The following is a 17,043-nucleotide window of genomic DNA, read 5'->3' on the forward strand; positions in this document are numbered from 1 at the left end:
CAAGGTTAAGAAGGCAAAGACAAAGGCAGCAGGAGGGTGAGGAGAGATAATGACAAGAAATCTGCTTTTGTGCATATTTATATATCTGCATCAGTACTTATGAAGTTCAGTGCATCTCGGAGAGTCAATTTTTTAAAAAATTAAAAGAAAACTTCCAGAGGATGTCCCATGTCCATATTGCGGAGTTCTAAAACTTGCTACAAACAAACTTTTCATGACACCAGGGGATTATTTGCGAGGGCTGAGAGCTCTATGTTTGAACTTTCTTTCAGGTAGCGTGATTTTTTGCCCCACTTCTTTGTCCCGAATTATACAGATGCCTGGAAGGGCCCTGAGTCATTTTGCAAATGTGTAATTTTATTCTGAGCTATTTTGAAAACCTTGGGCAGCTCATTAAAAAAAAACAGCAGACCAAAAACTAGAGCAGATATATCATCAACTGATATTGGAGCCACCCACGGGCCACATTCCAATCATAGTAAGTGTATTTGTTAGATGCAGGTAACATTAATAAAAAACTTTTTATGACAGCTAGCAAACATACTAGGGGGCTGCTTAATTTTAGCTTTCTGGAAAGGAATCTCAGAGAGTAGGTTTATTGTAGTGCTTTGAGTGTTGAACTGTGACAGTTGCACAGAGGACCAAAAGGTCTGTATGGGCTGCAATCTAACAATTAACATATTTCCTTAGTTGGTCTTGGCCAATTACAATTTAGAAATTTTAACTCTGAAAAGAGAATAAGGGCTCTTCCACACAGCCATATAACCCAGAATATCAAGGCAGATAACCCACAATATATGCTTTGAACTGGGTTATCTAAGTCCACACTGCCATATAAATCAGTTCAATGTGTATTTTAAACAGCTGTGTGGAAGAACCCTAAGAACTGTTCAGTCTGGCCCAGGCTTTCTGCTATTTTACATGAGAATTTCAATAAAATTTTCTTTTTCTTTTTCTTTTTCACAGGTTGTATTAGAAGAAAAATGGAGTTAGCAATTGGATCTCTAATTCATCTGGGAAACATTTATTATAATAGGTTGATATAGGCCACCTTGCTTTAACTGTTGTGCAACTTTATGGCACTTAGCTTGAGTTTGTATTTGCAATAAAGAGTCCTTTAATATAAAGGTGAGCTGAGATGCAGGCCTGTAGCCAGGATTTTAATTTGGGGGGGGGGGGGGGGCTGGGACTTTGGTTCGGGGTGGGGGGCTGAGTCTGAGTGAGAGAGGATCTACCCTAGCAAACCTTTTGTATCGTTATCCCAATACCCCCATGCATATGGGATATATTGAGCATGGTGATCAAATCATGATAATAAATGTAAGGTCTTCTCGCGGACCACCCTGAGAATTTCAGGGGGGAGGGGGCTGAAGCCCCTCGAGTCCCCCCCCCCCCTGGCTACATACCTGGCCTCAGTGGAGATAAAAGTCTGGTTCTGAGGCTGAATCTACACAACTTCAAACTGCATTATATGGCAGTGTAGATGGGGCCTGAGTAAAGCCTTCAGGTTGCTTCTAATTTATAGGTGTATTTTTAAACAATTTGTTGTGCGTTAGTGTGAAGAATAAAGACTCAGCTTCCTCTAAAAGACAATCAGAAAGTTCAAGGTAATTGACTGTGAGCACATTTGATATCATAAATGGGTAACATGTTAATGTATTTTGTTATCCTTGTATTTTTAACTCACAGGGGTAGAGAAAAGCAAATTGATATGTTTTGCCTCCTGTATCATGAACTTGTCTCACATATATAATTAACATGGCTTTTGGAGTACTACTGTTTATGATTTAGAGCAGGGGTCCTCAGATGTTTTAAGCAGAGGGCTGTTTCCCGGTCCCTCAGACTGTTGTGGGCAGGACTATAGTTTGAAAAAAAACATGAACGAGTTCCTACGCACACTTCACATATCTTATTAGTAGTGCGAAAAACACGAAAAAGAACAATACAATATTTAAAATGAAGAACAATTGTAACTAACATAAACTTACCAGTATTTCAATGTGATGTATAGGTCTGCTTTTGACTGATGAAATAGTTAACTAGGATTATTGTTGTTGTGTGCCTTCAAGTCATTTCAGATTTGAGGCGATCCTAAGTCTAAAGTTTAGGGCAGGGGATGGGTAAGTGACCTTGGAGGCCACATCTGGCCCACAGGCCTTAGTTTGGGGATCCCTGATTTAGAGGGCCAAAGAGAAGGGGCACAATTTTTAGCTGTGCCTTGGTCTGAAGAATATGTTGAACCGATCCTACTCAGTACAAGCTCAAGCATGTCATCTGATAAGTCACAAAACTGTTTCCTGTTCTTTCTTTTGTGAACCACTCTTAAGGCCCTTTCATACAGCCATATAACACAGAATATTAAGGCAGATAATCCACAATATTCTCTTTGAACTGGATTAGATGAGTCCACACTGCCATATGTGGATTTTATACATCTGTGTGAAAGTAGACAGCGACAACTGTACTTGTTAACCAGGAGGTGCCCACTAGCAAAATCAGCAGGAATGATACTATATTCTTTTCTACTTAACCATGCTTAGCTCTTTCATCTTCAAAGCCTTTTTCTTTTCCTTTTTTACAAGCATTAACTAATTAATCCTCACTACACCCTGGGGGAGTGGGAAAGAGCTATGCTCAATACTATTATTTCCCAGCTAGTCCAATTAGGCATAATTGTGTCTCATTTAGGCTGACCATTTAAAGAGTAAGGAAACAGAGGCAATAGCAGAATAGAGAGTCTTGCACATATAACTTAGGAGAAAAAAACCCCCAGTTTTTTAAGCTTCTTACTCCACTTACAAGTTTCCTATTGACAGGTAAAAAGAAATAATTCTTAGTGTTTCATGTATATTGAGAACATCAGTTCTACAAGTGTAATATAGGTTGGGTATCCCTTATTCAAAATGCTTAAGACCAGAAGTATTTGGGATTTTTAAAGATTTTGAAATACCTGTATTTGCATATATGTGCATAAGACATCTTAGAGATGGAATCCAATTTAAAACACAAAATGTGTGTTCTGTTTCATATATACATGGCCTGAAAGTAATTTTAAACCATATTTTAAAAAAATTGCATAAAAATGTTTGTGTCCACTGAAAGCAAGTGTCAGTATTTCAGCCACCATGTGTACACAACCTGTAGTAATAATTTATTTTGTACTTCATGTTGGAAATGTTCTATGTGGGGCTGTCCTTAAAGCGGGTTTGAAATTCCCAGCTCTTGCAGAATGTTTTGGTTGGGTTTTGGATAAAAATATCCAAGAGGATTTAAAAAAATGCATTGAATCACTCTTTGGATAATCCCAAACTCTGTTGGAACTTAACTGCATTACAGATATTAAAATGTCCCATTTTCATAGGAGGATTTTAAGTGAAGAAAGAAGAGTTAGAAAACATATATTCACATGCAACCAAACCTTTCTTTTTGAGTAACTGACAGATTTCCTTTTCTGCAAAACTCCTGTAACCACATTGGGCTTCCTGTGGTGTAGCAGACAGTTTGTCTAGACCAGTGGTTCCCAACCTTTTTTTGACCAGGGCCCACTTGACCAGGAACCACTTTGATCAGGGAGCACTTTGACTAGGGACCACTCTCCAAAATTAGTACCAAAAGGGTTAGGAATCAGTTTCTGGTCAACTCTAGATTTGGTTTGGATATTTGGGGTGCTGAATCAGAAAATTACATTGGATAGACCACATCAGCTGGTCAGCTCTGTGGAAAGGAGCATAAACAAATATGTGTTGTCGAAGGCTTTCATGGCTGGGTTCACAGGGTTGTTGTATGTTTTCCGGGCTGTATGGCCATGTTCCAGAAGTATTCTCTTGACGTTTTGCCCACATCTATGGCAGGCATCCTCTGAGGATGCCTGCCATAGATGTGGGCAAAATGTCAGGAGAGAATACTTCTGGAAAATGGCCATACAGCCCGGAAAACATACAACAACTCCATAAATAAATAAATAAATAAATAAATAAAGAGGAAGGAGGTTCACTGGCTGGTTTTTTGTTCTCGCAGCCCACTGCTGGGCGCCGTGGCCCACAGGTTGGGAAACACTGGCCTAGATAAATGTTTATTTCAGATATTTTACCACTTTAGCATCATCACACTTTTATCATAGTTTCCTAAACTACCTAAACTGGGCTCTACAGGCCAATGGATACTCCACCACAGACATGAGAAGAGCTGCAAGGCCAAGAACAAGCCATGAGAATCAAGACAAAGATCCACCCCGAGGAAAGGTGTTCTTACCATACATCAAGGGAACCACTGACTGCATAGGCAAACTGATGAAGAAACACAAACTACAAACTATCTACAGACCCACAAAGACAATCCAACAAATGCTACGGTCAGCGAAGGACAAGAGGGATCCTCTCACCTCTGCAAGAGTTCTTCTCTCATCCTGGACTTTCCACAGATATATATAAACCTTCCTTGCTTAGTTTCTCCATACCTCACAACCTCTGAGGATGCCTGCCATAGATGTGGGTGAAACGTCAGGAGAGAATACTTCTAGAACATGGCCATACAGCCCGGAAAACATACAACAACCCTATTTCCTAGTTTGTTTGGCATATTCCACCAGAATGGGCATTTACTTCTGAACAGAATCAGTGGTTTGTAAATAGTTTGATCGATCTCTTGAACATGTCACTTGAAGCCAATTAATAGATATTGTCCTCATGTTTTGAGAGGCAGCCAACTGATAAATGACATTGGGCCTATTTACATGGGTCAAATGAGAACAGGGGTGAATGAACTCTGTGTAATCCACATAGCGTATTGTTCACTTTCACCTTAATGTGAGACAAGGCTTAATGTGGCTTTGTCCCATATTTTAAAAAGTTTTGGGATACTCCAGAGATTTCCAAAGCTACAAAATTCATTTGCATATTGCGGAGGTATGAACAGTTGGGCCAGTTCATATTCACAAGACCATCCTGCTTTCTCTGGACTTGGGCACCCCGGGGACAAGAGATGGCACTTACCTTTCCCCCTCTTGTCCATGGCTTAGATTATTAAAATACATTGCAAGACTGTCAGGGGTTGTTGCATCCACTGACACTGGCCGGAATGACAGAGCAATTGGGGAAAGGCGGGAGGAAATGAGGGAGTGATTCCTCCTTTCCCCCTCCTTTCTCCTGTCAGAATCAGTGGATACAATGAGTTACAATCACCAACAGCTTTACACTCAGTGGTCGCCTCTAAACTGAGGACAAGAGGGGGAAAGGGATTTGGTGCTACTGGGCCATACAGAATTCATCCAGCCACTGGATTGGCTTGGGAATGGACATTGCAGACACCCACCAGTGCAATGGCTGGCCATGGAAACTCCCATGGCACTGATCAAGATCATCATCATTCCAGATCTGCATCAATATATGTGGCCTGTGTAGATGGGCCCTCTGTACATCACTCTTGTTTGAACACTGGCATATCTTTTTGCAGAAATAGATCATGTAGTCTATGCAAACCAAAATGCAGAAACTAGATTTAAAATATATAGATAAAAGATAAAAACAAGCAGGATAAACCTTTTCTGCAAGTGAGTGCCTTTTCTTTTAGAAAAAAAATACCTTTAGAGCCCCTCCCAAAAGTTTTTATTTGAATTTTGGCAGATGGGTTGTGGTGGAATTGATGTGGTCTCGAGTCCAGATCTCTTGACTGCTTACTGAGCTTCATGGGCCCATGTAATAAGAAACATTGCCCCTAAAGATAACCAAGGTATGCAGAGATGAACAAATAGAAGAAGGATCTTAAAATATCAATTTGCAGGATTTTTTTTGGAAAGGGTCTAAATCAGGCATGGGAAAATTTTGGCCTTCCAGCCGGTAGGCTGTTAGGAATTATGGGAGTTGAAGTCCAAAACACCTGGAGGGCTGAAGTTTGTCCATGCTTAGTCTAAAAACCCTAATGGCACTAGATCCTGTCTCATCTTGGAAGCTAAGCAGGATCAGCCCTGGTAAGTACTTGGATGGGAGACTGCCAACAAATACTTGTATAGGCTATATTTCAGAGGAAGTAACTGGTAAAACCACATGTAAGTATTTATTGCCTTTAAAACCTTATGAAATTCATGAGGTTGCTATAAGCTGATAGGCAACTTGAAGACTCATATATGCAGGTTGTTTTGGGATTCAAGGCTAAAATAATCACCTTGAATTGAGACTAAAACTAAATGGGTAGCCACCAGTGCTCTGCAAAGTAAATAATAATCACATGTTAGAAAGATCTAACCTCTCCCCTTTCTGTGGTTTAGCTGATTACATTTGAAGGAATTGCTGTTTCCAAATGCTTTTTAATGGGAGCTCTGCAAAGAATGTGCTACAATAGTCTAATCCAGAGGTAGTTCGGGCATGAATGATGATCCTTTTCAGTATATTAATAGTCTACTTTTATGGTAAAATAAAATCTCTGGAATGTGTATGCATTTTACTAAATATGGTCAGCAAGGAAGAAAGGAAGTATCTGAATTATTTGGTCACTGATGTTTTACTGACAAGCAATGCAGTCAATATTGGCTCATTTTCACTAAAATATTTTTTATTTAATGTGTAAGAGATATAGCAAAATAGTATTAAATATAAAGGACATTTGAAAATTCAAAACAGCATTTAACTGCAATAAGATAATATGAAACAAGTTCTACAAACTAAATCAAGATGTTCTTGAGCAGTCACTGAAATAGGCAAATCTAGGGTTTTACTTCTAATCCTTTTTCTGAGAAGAAGTTAATAAGGCCAGCGTTGATTCATTTTGTATATGCCACCTTTTTAACATGGAATTAGAATGGAACAAATAAAGTAGAAAAAAAACAAGGAAAAGGAAGTGAATGGAGCTTTTAACTAGATTGCTCCAAGACTGGAAACTCTTTAATAATTTCTGGCAGGTAGGCTTCACTGTTAACATCAAGAAAAAAATGATGGGGAATAAGAAAGCCTTAAAATTGAGGCACTAATTCTATGAAAAGCATTTTAGGACTTTATTTATTTATTTACTGTATTTATATACTGCTTTTTTCACCCCTGGCAGGGACTCAAATCAGTTTACAACATAATAATGGCATAATTTAATGCTGAACATACATGTTAACCAAATCATATATATGAACAATAACATATAACAATGCATTAAAACAACAAAACCATTAAAACATAAGATATAAACAACATTTAGATATTAAATTATAGAATTAAAACACCCAGTACAAACATTAGAGAGCTGGGCATGTTTAGCCCGCAGAAGAGAAGGCTGAGGGGAGACATGATAGCCATGTATAAATACGTGAAGGGAAGTCATAGGGAGGAGGGAGCAAGTTTGTTTTCTGCTGCCCTGCAGACTAGGACGTAGAACAATGGCTTTAAACTACAGGAAAGGAGATTCCACCTGAACATCAGGAAGAACTTCCTCACTGTGAGAGCTGTTCGGCAGGGGAACTCTCTCCCCCGGGCTGTGGTGGAGGCTCCTTCTTTGGAGGCTTTTAAGCAGAGGCTGGATGGCCATCTGTCGGGGGTGTTTTGAATGTGATTTCCTGCTTCTTGGACTGGATGGCCCATGAGGTCTCTTCCAACTCTATTATTCTATGATTCTATGATTAAAATCACATAGTCCAAAATCGTAGACTGGGGCCATTCCAATTGTCAATTACACATATTCTCTATTTCTTTCTTGCACTTCATTACTTTACTGGCCAAAAGTTTGGTCCCATAACCATGTCTTTGTTTTCTTTTTGAAGGCCAAGAGGGAGGGCTCTGATCTCTCTGGGGAGATAGTTTCAGAGCTAAGGAGCCACCAGTGAAAAGGTCCTGTCTCTTGTCCCCACCTACTGCGCTTGTGAAGAAGGTGGGATCGAGAGCAGGGCATTCCCAGAAGACCTTGGCCTCCGTGATGGTTCACAGAGGGGCTTTATCACATCAACCCATTATTCTTTGACAGTTGGGTTATTGTAGATAATGGATACATAGTGGATTGAGCATTTTCAATGTCACATCTCTCTTCAGTAGCATAATTGTACTGATTTATCATTTTGTGGTCCCACAATCACATTTCCGCACACCCTTGTAACCTCACTTTTCTCCACTACTGCAGGTCCATGGATGGAGCTGTTGCAGCAGCTCCACTGGCTGCCAGTCTGTTTCTGGGCACAATCCAAAGTGCTGGTTCTGACCTTTAAAACCCTAGATGGTTCAAGTCCAGGTTATTTGACTGACTGCATCTCCTTATACGAACCTGCCTGGGGCCTGAGATCTTCAGAAGAAGTCCTTCTCTCAGTCCCACTGCCACCTCATGCTTGGTTGGTGGGAACAAGAGAGGGAGCCGTCCTTCTCAATTGCCGTCCCTTGACTCTGGAACTTGCTGCCCAAGGAAGCCAGAATGGCCTCGTCCCTGTTGTCCTTCAGGCAGCAGACTAAAACATTTTTATTCAGGCAGACTTTTTAATAAGAAGGTGTTTAAGATCTAGTCGAGGGTGCTGTGGTTTTTAACTTTGAATATGTTTTAATGGATTTTGACTGTGAATTTTTAGTGCCTTTTGTGTTTAAGTCTGTTGTAATGTTTTTATATTTGTATATTTTAAATTGTATACTAATGCTTTTATGTCAAACTGCTTTGGAGATAAAGCAGGGTATAAATAAATATAATAATAATAATAATAATAATAATAATAATAATAATAATAATAATAATGGGATATGTAGAGTTTGCTGAGCTGTGTTAATCTGCTGAAGTAAATATATCAATCAGTCTTGTGGCGCCTTAACAAGTAACACAATTTATTTGGCATAAGCTTTTCTGGACCAAAACCACTTCATTAGATTCACTCTTCAGATGAAGTTGGCTGTAGTTCACAAAAGCATATGCAAATCAAAAAAATTTAGTCTTCAAAAACCCACAAGACTTTTGATTGTTTATCCATAAGGCAGATATTTGAAAATCCCCAAGTGTTTGCATTGGATGAAGTGAATACCCTTCTGGTATATTTAGGCAGCCATCATTTTCTCACTCTTTACAGGAGGCACCTCATTCTTAAATTGAAAAACCAATCAATTTGAAAAATGAGTTTATAAACTGCCTTGCTTCTAGGAACTCCAGTTTGGCATCAATAACCAGGCAGAATGAAACAAGAGACAATGAAAGAATGGGGGCACCCTTTCCCTTTTGACAGAGAAAATAGATGCCTCATATACTAGTGACAGCTGATCACATGTGACACTTGGGAACAAAATGAATATTCTCTTTCTGTGAGTAAATCTGAATTCTACTGCCACTGTATTATTTGTCAGATGAGATCTTAATACTTCTGAGATGCTTTGTCATATATGTATGTGAATGTGTGAATATAGCTGTTTACCATTCACAGTTTTATATGTTGTGATTGTTTTATGTAATTCTGTGACCTCGATCAAAAGCTCAATTTAACTGCAAACCTCCCTACTGCACACACATTTTTCTGCACAAGACATGACTGGATGGGAAATACCAGCACATTCAACAATGTGATAATGTAGATTGAAAAGGATACATTTCTGGACAATAACACCCAGAAAACCCAGAATGTTGTTGTTGCTGTTGTTGCTGTTGTTGTTGTATGCCTTGAAGTCGACTGATTTATTTTGGCTTTGCCATAAGTTTTTCCTGACAAGGTTCATTCAGAGGAGTTTTGTCACTGCCTTTCACACAAGCTGAAACTTGAGCAATGTCACTTGGTTTTTTGGAGTTCTGGTCCCAAACTGAAATGACTAGACAATGTTTATTTCTAATTCCCAGTATAGCTACTGAGGAATTCTTGGGATTATTATACAAAAAGCACTCCTCCCTATCATTTTGTATATACTTTGTGACATTTCTGTGTATGCACAATGACATTTCTTACCCCATTCAGACGCCTGTATCTTCTCCATTAAGGTCTACTTCCTCTTACATCACTGCAGCCACTCTGCTGTTTTCTGGTTCTATGGCTTAAGGCATATAGTAATTAAATTGGATATGATTTCCAAATTATATTTAATTGGAACAGCCCTGAACTACTTCTCCTCTGCCACCCCCTGCCTCCCATGGTCACTCTGTTGGATCAAGCCATGGTCCATCTAGTTCCTCAGTATGCTCCCAGGAGTAGCCAAGACATGCCTTTGAGAAAACTTACAAGTAATTTGATGAAAGGAACAGTTCTCCCTGTTTAGGTTTATTCCTTAAGTGACTGCCATTTGACTAGTATAAGAGTTGTATTTTGTAGTCATAGCCAGATCTAACATTATTTAGATCTAACATTACTCCAGTAAAACTGCATTGTATGCATCTACACTGATCATATAATGCAGTTTCAAACTACATTATATGGTATTGTAGATGGGGCCTGGGAGAGTTGAGGTGAGCAGTGGCATTCAAACCATGCCACACTCCTAGGAATGTGACTGTGTGTGTGTTGGTGAGAGATTGTAATTGTGCTCAGAAATAACTAAGTTATTTATTCACTGTTTGAAAATGATTTCGTCCTACAAAATTCTAGTTCAAACCAGGGTAGATAACCACTGTGGATACCTGAAACCATGGATAACACTAACTCACACATATTTTGGGACCTCAAATGTCAGACCTGCTTCTGAGTATATTTGTTCTGCTGATTCCAAAAATGGCCCTTATCAGCTCTAGATTTTAAGATAAAGAACATATGCTATATTGTAGTCTTCATCTGCTCACACATAAAATCATGATAACCATATCTAAGACCGCTGTTGTGGTCTATCCAATGCAATTTTCTGAATCATCATCATCATCAACAACAACAACAACAGCAACACATGTAGTATCTGCCGACTCTTGTGGCTTAAGTTGGGACACAGCACATTAAAACAAAGATAAAGCACTCTTAAAATTCAAGATACACAGAGTTAAAATGCAGGTTAAAATCCAATGATGAATGCAGATTAAAATTTACAAGCTAAATATGATATGTATAGATCTACTGGAAGATATGGGTCTTAAATTCCATTAGCTGATTTAATTGTCAGAGCAATTCCAGCAGATCTATCCACAGTCTTGGGCAGCCAATGAAAAGGTCTTCTGGGTAACTGTTGCCAGTCAGGTTCTGGCTGGTTGGAGTAGACCCCCCTCCAGAGGACCTAAGTGTCTGGGTGGATTGTATTGGAGAAGGCGATCCTGTAGGCAGGGCCGGCCGGAGATAATTTTTAACGTTAAGCGGGGGTGCTGAAAAGCGCCCCCGCCACCGGCCCCGCCTCCCACGCCCTGGCCCCGCCCAGCGTGCCCTGGCCCCGCCTCCCACGCTGTGTGGGAGGCGGGGCCAGGGCAAATAGTGCGGGAGGCGGGGCCAGAGTTAGCCCCCCCCGCCCAGCGTGCCCTAGCCCCGCCTCCCACGCAGCGTGGCAGGCGGGGCCAGGGCGAATAGCGTGGGAGGCGGGGCCAGAGTTGGCCCCGCCTCCCATGCTATTTGCCCTGGCCCGTCTGGCCTTTTCTAGCTGGCCAGACTGCAGCGGAGGTCCCTCCAGGCCGCGATTGCGGCCTGGAGGGACCTCCGCTGCAGTCTGGCCAGCTAGAAAAGGACAGACGGGCCAGGGCGCACTGGGCGGGAGGCGGGGCACCGCCAGGGCGGTGCCCCGCCTCCCGCCCAGCCTGACGGCGCCCCCCCGGACCTGCACCCGAGGCAGAGGCCTCACGTGGCCTCCATAGTGGGGCCGCCCCTGCCTGTAGGTAACCTGGAGTCAAACGATGTAGTATTTCAAAGGTCAAAACCAACACTTTGTACTTTGCCAAGAAACTAATTTGCAACCAATGGAGTGGCTTTAGTATGGGTGTGATGTGTTCACTTTCAGATATTCCTAGAAACAGGCCTAAAAACAAAGACAACAAAAATTTTTTTGGTTGGGCTATGTAATAGTGAACCCTATATTTTGACTACAATTGGGCTAGAAGCATATCATGGAATTGTACTGGAGGACCTAGAGAGGCCGACAAACACTTCTGGGTGGAGATTTTTTTTTGAGTATCGATAAATGAAACTGTATAATCAGTCCAGGAACAAGGGCTCATACTCCATTCTGTGTCTGTTTCTATTAATCCCAGAAATAGGTGGAGGAACCGAGTGACTTAATTCAGTACATTTACATACCTACTTTTTTCTATCATGGCACTAAAAGTTTCCTATCCAGAGCTAAGAGCTAAGTATTTTTAGCAATGCAAGACATCTGTCTCATATTCATTCATACCATGTTCTGGCTGGTGGAATAAAAGAGTAAATGAAGATATGCTAGCATTTTGATTATGCCCTGCTGATTTCAGTGAAATATGACTTGGGAGGCCCAACTTTTTGTGAATAGCTCTCTTGACAACATTTCTTTTCCGTAATAGCTCTATTCACTGTAAAGTGAAAAGAGTTAATAAACCAGCACAGTTAACAACATAAACAATGAGAACAGTTTTGTGTCCTGGCACAGTTCACTAGAGGGAGCACTAATACTATTTCTCATCTCCCCCTTGTCCCAGAAATCGTTGCATTGTCAGTTAATGGATTTTGTGTTTGTTTCTGAAAGGGAAATGACAATAATATATGGACTAAAATTACCATCATATAACAAAAGGGAGGTTTTCTTAAAAATGAAATCTAAGCATTTGCTTTAGTTGAATTTTGTTAGTTTTATATTCTTCTTCTTTCTGCATGACCAGCCTTTGCAAAAGCGCTAATACTGTGATTAAACAGAAATTGAATTAAAGAATGCTGATATTCCCACCTGAAAGTGGAATAGAGAGTTGAAAGGAAAAGTAGAAAAATAGTTTGGAGACAGTTTTCTGCTTAAATTGGGATAGAGGGAGAAAATAAAAAAACCTGTGTGACTTTATTGAAGTATTTTAAGAATGTGGGAGGCTTTTCAGCAATTTGCCTTTTCTTCCACCATCGAGGTCTGCTTGTAGCTACATTTTGAAAGGGAGGGGGGCTTTTCTAGGAATTTATAGAGATGTGCATTTCAATAGACACTGTTTGTATATTTGAAAACTATAAAGCCACTATATTTTACTAATGTTTTACCATCCTAAGGAAATTAATGAAATCTTTTAATATGTCTGCTAGTAAACCTGCTGAGGTCAAGGTGACTTTCACCTTATTCCTTATAGCATTTCATCCTTACACACTTTCTTTTTACCCTATGCATACTTAACAAGGAGTAGAGTTGTGTAAAATATTTCCTCCAACTCAATCCTGTATCCAAGCTGGAGGTCCTCTGGGTGAGTGATTCCCAGTTCGTTCTCAGCATGTGACCTCCTTGATGAAGCAATTGCTCTTGCTGCCTATTCACTACCAGGCTGGCTTTTTAAAAAACATATCGGTATATAAAGCATTATAATAGCTCAAGCCCAGGAGGATATCTTGAAAATGGACTTTCTCTCTTAACAATTTAGAATTGCTCAAGGATATAGGAAGATAGTCTTCCATGTTAGGTTGGACTTTGACTGTGGAGCTGCTGCCTAAAGTGAAAAGCTTTTAAGTAACAAAACGCTTAATTTAGCAGCCTGCAGGAAGAGTTTCCCCCTTATTTTTCAGCTCTGCTGTTGTTCTTGTACTTTTGCTGCTAGGAATAATAGGGTACAAAGGCAAGATAGTGGTCTGACAGTAAGGACCACTATCCAGATGGATGTGTGTGATTGTCTGAAAACTACTGCACTGTTATCTTCAGCTGTGCCATGAGGAAGGCTATGGAGAAATAATGAGCTAGGAATTGCAAAGGCAACTTCATTCTCCAGCTGTAGGAACTGGAGGGAGGCAGGATAGATATATGGGAGACTGTTGTGAGAGCAGAAATGCCCTAGTTTTGAAATTCACAGGGCCGATTACCATCTTTTCCCCTAAACAGGGTTGTTGTAAGGCAGAAGACGATGGACTCCTTAGGAGGGAAATGCAAAATAAAAATGTAAGAAATAAAAAACCCTGAATATAAATGTAAAAAAATATTTAATCAAATGAAATTAAATCCAAACTAGGCATAGATTAATGAATCATCATTCTGCCCATTGCTCCTCTGGCTTTCATTCCCTTTGATCATTGGTTAGAGCCATTAGGGCTTATTCTTTCTAAATCCAGCCCAGTTATGAGAACTACAGCAGCATCCCCTCATGCCCACCAGTGCTTTGATTATAAGGTAGCCATTATTTTACTTTTGTGTTATTCCTTTTAGATACGATTTTTATGAAAAGGCTGGGAGTCCCTAGGCTGGGCAAAATTAGGGGATACCTAGGGGTCAAGTCTTGTGGATTTCAAGCATGTGCCCATCATTCAAACATTGATGATTAAGTATGGGCCATTGCTTTGAACATACTCTTTGACCTCAGTGCAACAAAAACTCTATAATACTATTTTTTACAGATTTTCGTAGAAATGTTACAAAAATGGCAATGTCTAGGGAAATATCATCACTCATCATCATCATTTAATTACTTATTAATCGCCCTCCATCCACGATGCTCTAGGCGATTTACAAGATAAAATTGTAAAGGATAAAAATACATACATACAAATATTGATTAAAAATATTAAAATAGATTAAAAGCTCTAGTAAAGAGCCATGTCTTGAGTGCTAGGGTAAAAGGCCCCAACTCACGCATGGCTCTCATATAGGGCGGCAAGGCATTCCATAAGGCAGGGGCAGAAACAGAAAAAGCTCTGCGCCTGGTCCTTTCCAAGTGCACTTCTCTAGGACCCGGTACATAGAGTAAGTCTCGTTGGGATGGTCGTTGCGACCTCCGATGATGGGAGAAGGAGAGATGGTCCCTAAGATACGATGGGCCCTGGACGTAAAGAGTTTTAAAAGTTAGGACTAGCATTTTATATAGACCACGGTAATCAGTTGGAAGCCAATGCAGATGCTGCAGCACTGGTGTGATGTGGCATTTCATGGGTGTTCTTGTGAGTAGCCTGGCTGCCGCATTCTGAACAATACGGAGCTTTCGGGTCGTGGACATCGGAAGCCCAACATACAGGGCGTTGCAATAGTCCAGCCTAGATGTGACCGTGGCATGGATGACTGTTGCCAGAGCCTCATCAGATAGATAGGGAGCCAGTTGCCTCGCTTGTCTTAGGTGGAAAAAGGCCTGTTTGCTGGCAGCAGCGACCTGAGCTTCCATTGTCAGCTGCGAATCCAAAACGACACCCAGGCTCTTAATGGTGGGCGAAGGAGATAGGGCAGCACCATCGAAGGTGGGTAGCAAGTGGGTCAGACCAGTTGAGCGGCCATGCCAGAGAATCTCGGTCTTCGCCGGGTTCACCTTCAGTCTACTAGTACATAGCCAGTTCGACAGAGCCTCCAGACATAAGGTGAAATTGTCTGGTATTGACGTTGCTCCAGGCTCCAAGCGAAGAAGGAGTTGGGTGTCGTCCGCATATTGATAGCAGTCTAGGCCAAAACTCCGAACCAAGCTAGCAAGGGGTCTAACGTAGATGTTGAAAAGAAGAGGGGAGAGAATTGCACCTTGGGGTACCCCACATAGGAGGGAAGATCTGTCAGAGACTTGATCCATATACTCCACGCATTGGCTCCGGTTTCGCAGAAATGAGTTGAACCAATTGAGGGCCTGACCGCGAACTCCGGACATGGCGAGACGGTGAATCATTAGATCATAGTCAACGGTGTCAAACGCTGCGGTAAGGTCGAGAAGTACCAGTAGTGCTGATCCGCCGCTATCAGACTGGCGACGAAGTTCATCTGTGATGGCAACCAGGACTGTCTCTGTCCCATGGCCAGGGCGGAAGCCTGACTGGAAAGGGTCCAGGCTGACTGTATCATCCAGAAATTGTTGCAGTTGTCCCAACACAGCCCGCTCTATCATCTTACCCAAAAATGGGAGGTTGGAGACAGGACGATAGTTGGCAAGGGTCATGGGATCCAAGCTAGGCTTCTTTAGCAAGGGACGAACCCTTGCCTCTTTTAGGTTGTCTGGGAAGACCCCCTGTTCAAGAGAGCCATTGATGATATTACTCAACGGATCGAGTAGACCTTCCAGGCAGCTCTTCACCAGCCAGGAGGGGCACAGATCAAGGGAACAGGTGGTTGGTTTTGCAACAGCCAGGATTCTAGCGACATCTTCCTTGTCAAGCGGAGTAAATCGGTCAAAGATAGGCCCACTAAGCGGCCACAAAGTCTCAAGCTCACTTAAGGTATCAGCTGTAGGGGGCAGTTCCTGCCGAAGCAAGGTGATTTTATCAGTGAAAAACTTCTGGAATGCCTCTGCTGTAAGAGCCGTGGTTGCTGGGTTTTGGACTAAGGGAGCCGGACTGGTCAAAGCACGAATGATTTTGAATACTTGAGCTGGGTGCGATCTAGCAGAGGCTATTAAGGAGGAATTGTAAGATTTTTTAGCATTCTTGACGGCTGATTCCTAGGACCTGCGAAAAGCCTTGAACGCGGACAGTGACACCTCGTTGGGCTTCTGTCGCCAGCTTTCGTGCTTGCTTCATCGGCCGTAGCTCATTAGTGTACCAGGGGGAGCGATTCCGGTGAGGGCGAAGGAGGCGTCTGGGGGCAATCTCATCCAAGGCAGCCAACAAACTGACATTCCAGGTGTTGACTAGCTCATTGAGAGTGACGCACGCAGTTCCCAGGCCCTTAAGGGCATTCAAGAACCTAGCAGGTTCCATGAGTCTCCTGGGTCAAGCAAAGATTGGTGTGGCAAGATGGGGAGGAGGAGATGGAATCTCAATCCGGGCCTTCAGGACAGCGTGATCAGACCAGGGAACATCAATTACCGCAGATAGAGATGTTTGTACTCCGATATTAAAAATCAGGTCCAAGGTGTGGCCGGCCCGATGAGTAGGGCGAGTCTTGAGTAGTGAGAGCCCCAGAGCTTCAAAGGTTGGTACTAGGTCCTTAGTCACAGATGAAGATGGCAGTGCCTCGACATGTACATTAAAGTCACCCAGAACAATAAGTCTGGGGAACTTCAGGACCCAGTCTGCCACAAGATCTAATAAATTTTGCAGACTCTCTCCCGGAGACCCAGGCGTGCGGTAAACTACAAAAATGGCTAGGGATTCCCTGCTAG

This window comes from Anolis carolinensis, chromosome 3 (genome assembly GCF_035594765.1).
Source record: "Anolis carolinensis isolate JA03-04 chromosome 3, rAnoCar3.1.pri, whole genome shotgun sequence".
NCBI classification, from domain to species: Eukaryota; Metazoa; Chordata; class Lepidosauria; order Squamata; family Dactyloidae; genus Anolis; species Anolis carolinensis.